The sequence below is a fragment of the Capra hircus genome (genome assembly GCF_001704415.2).
Source record: "Capra hircus breed San Clemente chromosome X unlocalized genomic scaffold, ASM170441v1, whole genome shotgun sequence".
NCBI lineage: Eukaryota > Metazoa > Chordata > Mammalia > Artiodactyla > Bovidae > Capra > Capra hircus.
In genome coordinates this window covers 25,444,883-25,451,028 of record NW_017189517.1, presented here as the reverse complement: position 1 = coordinate 25,451,028, position 6,146 = coordinate 25,444,883, and the positions used below count along the sequence as shown (strand labels likewise).

Sequence of the window (6,146 nt, the reverse complement as noted above, 5' to 3'; positions counted from 1 at the left end):
AATTGCCTTGTCTTGACTCAGTGGATTTAATAATTCTCCTCCTTCCTTCCTGCTTTTTCTATTAGCTTAAAGTCCATATTTTTTTCTGTCTTATTTTCCTTTAAACACGATTTTGGTCTAAGAACTTTTGCTTCCACAGCCTCATAACAGTTTCAAGGCCCAGGCCATTTTACAATGTTATCTGCAGTCTTATGGTTTCAATTTATTTTTTCTTCCATTTGATCCTCTGTACAGCAAGTGAGATTTAGTCATTCTTTCATTCATTGAGTCTAGCAATTTGTTGAACATTTATTACGTGCCAGACACATACTACCTGCTGCTCAGGTAGCCGTGATCAAAGACAAGTTCCTTACTGTTACAGAGCTCATAGTCAGGTAGGGGATGTAGACACTAATCCTATAATCACACAAAGAAATAAAAACAGCCACTGTGATATATGCAGTACAGGATAGGTATGTGACAATTTGAGAACATTCAGAAATGATCAGTCAAGGAAAAGTTCTTTGGGGAACTAAGGTTTGAGCTGAGAACTGCAGAATGGGGAGCGGTTAGGAAAAAGGATCGGGAGCATCCAGGCAGGTAGAACATGGCCTTGGGGTGAGAGGGAGCAAGTTGAGTGAAAGGAACTAAGAGCAGGCCAGTGGGGTAGCAGGAAGTTTCTAGAAAGGCATAGTGGGAAACGGTTCTGGTTTCATGCTGTGGAAATTCACACACTACTTTCTCTAGTCTGTGTTAGGGAGTGTTTTTTTTTTTTTAAGAAGTTGAATATTTTATTATTAAATTGTTTATTCTCCTGCAAGGCTGTTGCTTCACTGTATAAAAATAGCACCAGCAAACACAGCAAAATTAAGATAGTACTATTCTTCATTGGACACTATACAACTAACAAACTTTTCTCCACTGGCAGTTATTTCTAGTGGGAAGATAATTTTGACCCAAATTCAAGGATAGCTGTAAGCAAGTTACAATGTCATATAAGGTTTAAGATAACCATGTTATCCTTGAATTACATAATTTTTATAGTTAGTTTTACCAGAGATAATTTCAGGAATTCTGAATATTATAACTGGAGCCTAGCCTAAAAATCACAGGATGCTGTGGAAAAAATGCAGTGTTTATCTGAAGTCATTAGAAAGTTAAGGGGTATTTTCTTCAGGAAACATTGTTACAAGTAGCTTCTTTCCCTAAAAGTTGCTATTTAAATATCTATCCACCACTAATTTAAGATAACTATGCTGGATTATGGAGAAGGCAATGGCAACCCACTCCAGTACTCTTGCCTGGAAAATCCCCTGGATGGAGGAGCCTGGTAGGCTGCAGTCCATGGGGTCGCTAAGAGTCTGGCAGGACTGAGCGACTTTACTTTCCCTTTTCACTTTCATGCATTGGAGAAGGAAATGGCAACCCACTCCAGTGCTCTTGCCTGGAGAATGCCAGAAACAGAGGAGCCTAGTGGGCTGCCGTCTATGGGTTCACACAGAGTCGGACACAACTGAAGCGACTTAGCAGCAGCAGCATGCTAGATTAAGTTGTTTCAGGGTAGTTTATTTAGGGGGTCCATTTTCACTCCTCAATAGATTTTATGTATTTCTCATAATGCTTCATTCATTAGTTCATCTAGTTCTGAAGTGTAACTGAATTTCATCTTGATCAGCCAACCATCTTCATAACAAGACTTGTTGACAAGTCCTAGATTTTCTGCTAGAGCTTTATTAATTTCAGTTACTTCTGATAGAGGAGAATAGAGTTCACTAGCAGCTTTCACACTTTCCAAATTTGTTCAACTTTGTAGTCAGGCAGACTACAGTAAACAACATCTCCCATAGCTTCCTGTGCAAAATTGCTGATTCCCACTGTTCCAACACCATTTTCTGTGGTTACCCATTCCTGTTTTTCTGTGAATTTCTGCACCGACAGCAGAGCAGGGCCGGTACGCAGTGCCCAGACGGCACCCGCCCGCAGTCCCCAGGGCGGCAGCGAGCAGGGCGCGCTGGGTGCCGAGATGGTGCACAGGCTGCCGACCGCGGCCCGCACGCTCCGCACCGCGCACAGCACCGTGTTCCACGAATGCAGAGGGTCTCCGCGCGGCACCTAGAGCACCCCGGCCGGCGGGGGCTGTTAGGGAGTTTTGAAGTTATCTTAAGGGCGATGACAATCCATTAGACTGTCCTTTGGGTCCTTGTGTGTGGTGGTGGTGGGGAGGATGTGAACATATTTATTTCAGAAAATGCCACTTTGGCTACAGCATGGAGAATGAATTGGTGTCTGGCTAAGTGTGACTATAGATAAAATTTAAAAGCTATCACTTACTTTGTATTAAACACTATTGTAAAGGGTTTTTCTACACTTTGTCATTGAATCTTCACAACCCTATATGAATGGAGTAGCTGCAGTTATTATCCCCAGTTAACCTGTGACAAAAACTGAAGCTCAGACAAGTGAAGAGACTTGGCCAAGATGTCATAGCTGGGATGTGGCAGAGCTGGGATTCTATCCCATAAGGCTATTAAGCTCCCTCACCTATTTCTTTCCTCCTCCCAGCCCCTCCCTTCTGGCAGCCACCACTTGTTCTCTGTATCTATGACTGTTTCTGTTTTGTTATGTTTGTTCATTTGTTTTTTGGATTCCACATTTAAGTGAAATCATATGGCATTTGTCTTTGTCTGACATTTCACTTAGCATAATACCCTCTAGGTCCTTCCATGTTGTTGCAAATAGCAAGATTTCATTTTTATGGCTGAGTATGGTTTTTCCAGTGGTCATGTATGGATGTGAGAGTTGGACTGTGAAGGCAGCTGAGCACTGAAGAATTGATGCTTTTCAACTGTGGTGTTGGAGAAGACTCTTGAGAGTCCCTTGGACTGCAAGGAGATCCAACAAGTCCATTCTAAAGGAGATCAGTCCTGCGTGTTCATTGGAATGAATGATGCTAAAGCTGAAACTCTAGTACTTTGGCCACCTCATGTGAAGAGTTGACTCATTGGAAAAGACTCTGATACTGGGAGGGATTGGGGGTAGGAGAGAAGGGGACGACTGAGGATGAGATGGCTGGATGGCATCACCAACTCGATGGACGTGAGTCTGAGTGAACTTCTGGAATTGGTGATGGACAGGGAGGCCTGGTGTGCTGCAATTCATGGGGTCTCAAAGAGTCGGACTTGACTGAGTGACTGAACTGAACTGAATATTCCATTGCATATATACCACATATTCTTTATCCATCCATCTATTGATGGGCACTTCCATATCTTGGCAATTGTAAATAATGCTGCTATGAATATAGGGGTGCATGTATCTTTTCTATTTAGTGTTTTTGTTTTCTTGAGGTAGAGCCACCTGATAGTTTTGAATGAAATTGCCATCAGAAGTTGCCTATTTCATAAACTTGTTGTTTTTCTTCCTTCAAGTCAGGGGTTACTTGGCCTTCCACCTGCAGACTCAGTCCCACCTGAGTCCCTGGACCAATCCTGATTTTAGACAAGCATAAGCCAGGCCACTTCAATGTTCTTGCCTGGAGAATCCCATGGACAGGGGAGCCTGGTGGGCTGCAGTCCATGGGGTTGCAAAGAGTCAGATACAACTGAGTGATTGAACAACAAGCCAGGCAGTTCCAGCCTAGCCATCTGGTTTTCAGTATTAAAATATCAATGTTGCCTTAACTTGCTTCCTATTTCTGAAATCTGGGCTTTTTGGCTTTCTGCCATGTATCTGAGTCCTTGTCTTGGCCAAGTGAAACAATGGCTATGAAAATGTTTTGGAAATGATAGTGCTTAATATATGTACCTAGCATAGGGTGTGAGTACACAGTAGATTTTCAGTAGCTACTGCTACCTGGATCATGGCTTGGTTATTGAAAGTCAACCAAGCAGAGTCACAAGGAGCAGAGTTCAACTGCAGTATCTTTTCAAGAAGTGACAAACCCTCTCCTCCAGAGAGCCTTCTTGTCCTGCTCTTGACAGGGTATTGCTCTCTCTGATTTTCCACTGACTAGTCTGTGCATCTTCCCAACCTGGTTCATAAGGTGGAGGGTGGAATATTCAAAAAGAGCCTGGATTCTGGAATCAGTTCTGCATTTGAATTCTGACTGCGTGACCTTAGGAAAGATACTTAACCATTCTCCAGTTTCATCATCTGTGAAATCATAAATACTTCATACCCCTTGGCAATTGAATTAAGCAAAGTACATAAGGGCATTGGTATTCAGTAAGCATGAGCTTCTCTCTCTTTCTTTCCTTCCTTCTTCCATGTACCTCTTCAAAACTGGTCCAATTTGGTCTTGGGCTGTCAGACTCTGAAGCAGCCCTTGTTTAACTGTTATTAATAAAAATGCCCCATGACTTTCTCAATGGCATGCCCTAAACTTTGGTCTGGTTTATTCTTGTGCGTGCTAATATGACACATTCTGACCACCAGGGTTGTGTGTACCTAATTACTGCTTGACTAGCTCAGTTAATATTAACTGAGAATTTACTTTGTGAAAGGTACCATAGGAAATATTAATCCACCTCCTTCCTGACTGTTTACATTGGGCTGACTTACCTGCCCTTCTTTTCAACACATCCCTGTGGGCCTCTCTGAAGCCACCCCCAGTAGTTAGCAGGCATTCTAATCAATTGATGTGCCTTCTCTTGCCCCTAATTAGTCTTGATTTGATTTTACTTTGTCTTGTTTTCCTGTTTCTCTCCTTGACTGTGTACTCTGATTTTGATCATTCCCATCTCTGTTCCTTCCAGGACTTGATCTTTTCCCTGACTTTCCCTTTGGCATTTGGACTTTGGCTGACTGGCATCCTTTCTGGCTCAGGTCCTCATTTTGGGCTTGAGGTTTCCTGTTGCCTCCGGTGACAGTACTTCCTTCTTGATCCAGTTTTCCTGTCCAATGGGTTCCTAATGCTTGCTCAAATCTGAATTATGTCTAGATAAGTCAATCATGGTGGCCCAGGGTGAGGATAGGGTGAGAGCAGGGGAGTGCTAACCAATACAAATTACGTGACTTGTCTTGCTGCCCACAGGGAATACACACACACACACACACACACACACACACACACACACACACACATATACACACTGAGCAAGGAATGACTGATAGGTATCTAGCATGCACTCATTATATGCATAATACCAACCAACAAACTCGACGCATCTGAAAACGAAAATCCCAACGCCAGAGAACAGTGGATCTGGCAGCCCAGCCCGCCGAGGCCAAGTTGGCCTGGGGTGGTAAAATTGTCTTCTGGTGTTTTTAAAAATATACATCAGTATATCTTTCAGAGGTGCCTGATTTACAGGCAAGGAAGACATTCTTAGAAGACCTGGTTTTGAAACAGGAGGAAAGGGAGCAGGGCATAACCTCTAAAAGAATGATATAGCCCTTGAGGATACGACATAGACATAAACTGTTTAGAACCAACTAGGACCAAAATGGCAGAAGATTCTACTTCCAGTTGTCCTTGAGCCTCATTATAGTTCACTGTAATATATTAGCATCTAAATGATATACCTACAGGTGCCATGGCAGTCCTGAGTCTAACCATAGAAGGTCAAAAGTGGACAGTGGCCCAGTTCTTGGAAATTTCTGCCCCTTCCCCCAAATATTTAGAATAATCCTCCCACTCATTAGCCTATGAAATTAACCAACCCATACAAACTAACCACCCCATATTTGGGGGCCTCTTACCTTCTGAGATGGCCCACATACTGTCTGTGGAGTGTTTCTCCCAAGGTCATTCTTGCCTTTGAGATGGACCTCATTCTGTCTATGGAATGTGTATCTCTAAGTAAATCCACTTCTTACTTGTGACTTTGTCTTTCACTGAATTTTTTCTGTGATGATACATAAAAAACCCGAGTTTCATTAAGTCCTGAGACCAGATGTATGATCTCAATTAAAAGATAGTGGGTTTGGACTTCCCTGGTGGTCCAGTGGTTAAGTCTCCATGCTCCCAATGCAAAGGGCACAGGTTTGATCCTTGGTCAGGGAACTAAGATCCCACATGCTGCATAGCACAGCCAAAAAAAAAAAAAAAAGATAGTGGGTTCAAGTTCCAGTTCACAGATTCAAGTCCCAGTCTGAGCTGTGTGGTTTCAGTTTAATATGCTTTACAGATATTTTAAAAATAATTTCAAGATCAGTTTTTCTTATTT

General features: G+C 42.6%; 1 pseudogene; it reads right to left on the bottom strand.

Annotated features, from left to right (window-relative positions):
• Positions 1–1,563: 1,563 nt before the first annotated feature.
• Positions 1,564–5,698, bottom strand: LOC102171042 (annotated as a pseudogene).
• Positions 5,699–6,146: the final 448 nt, after the last annotated feature.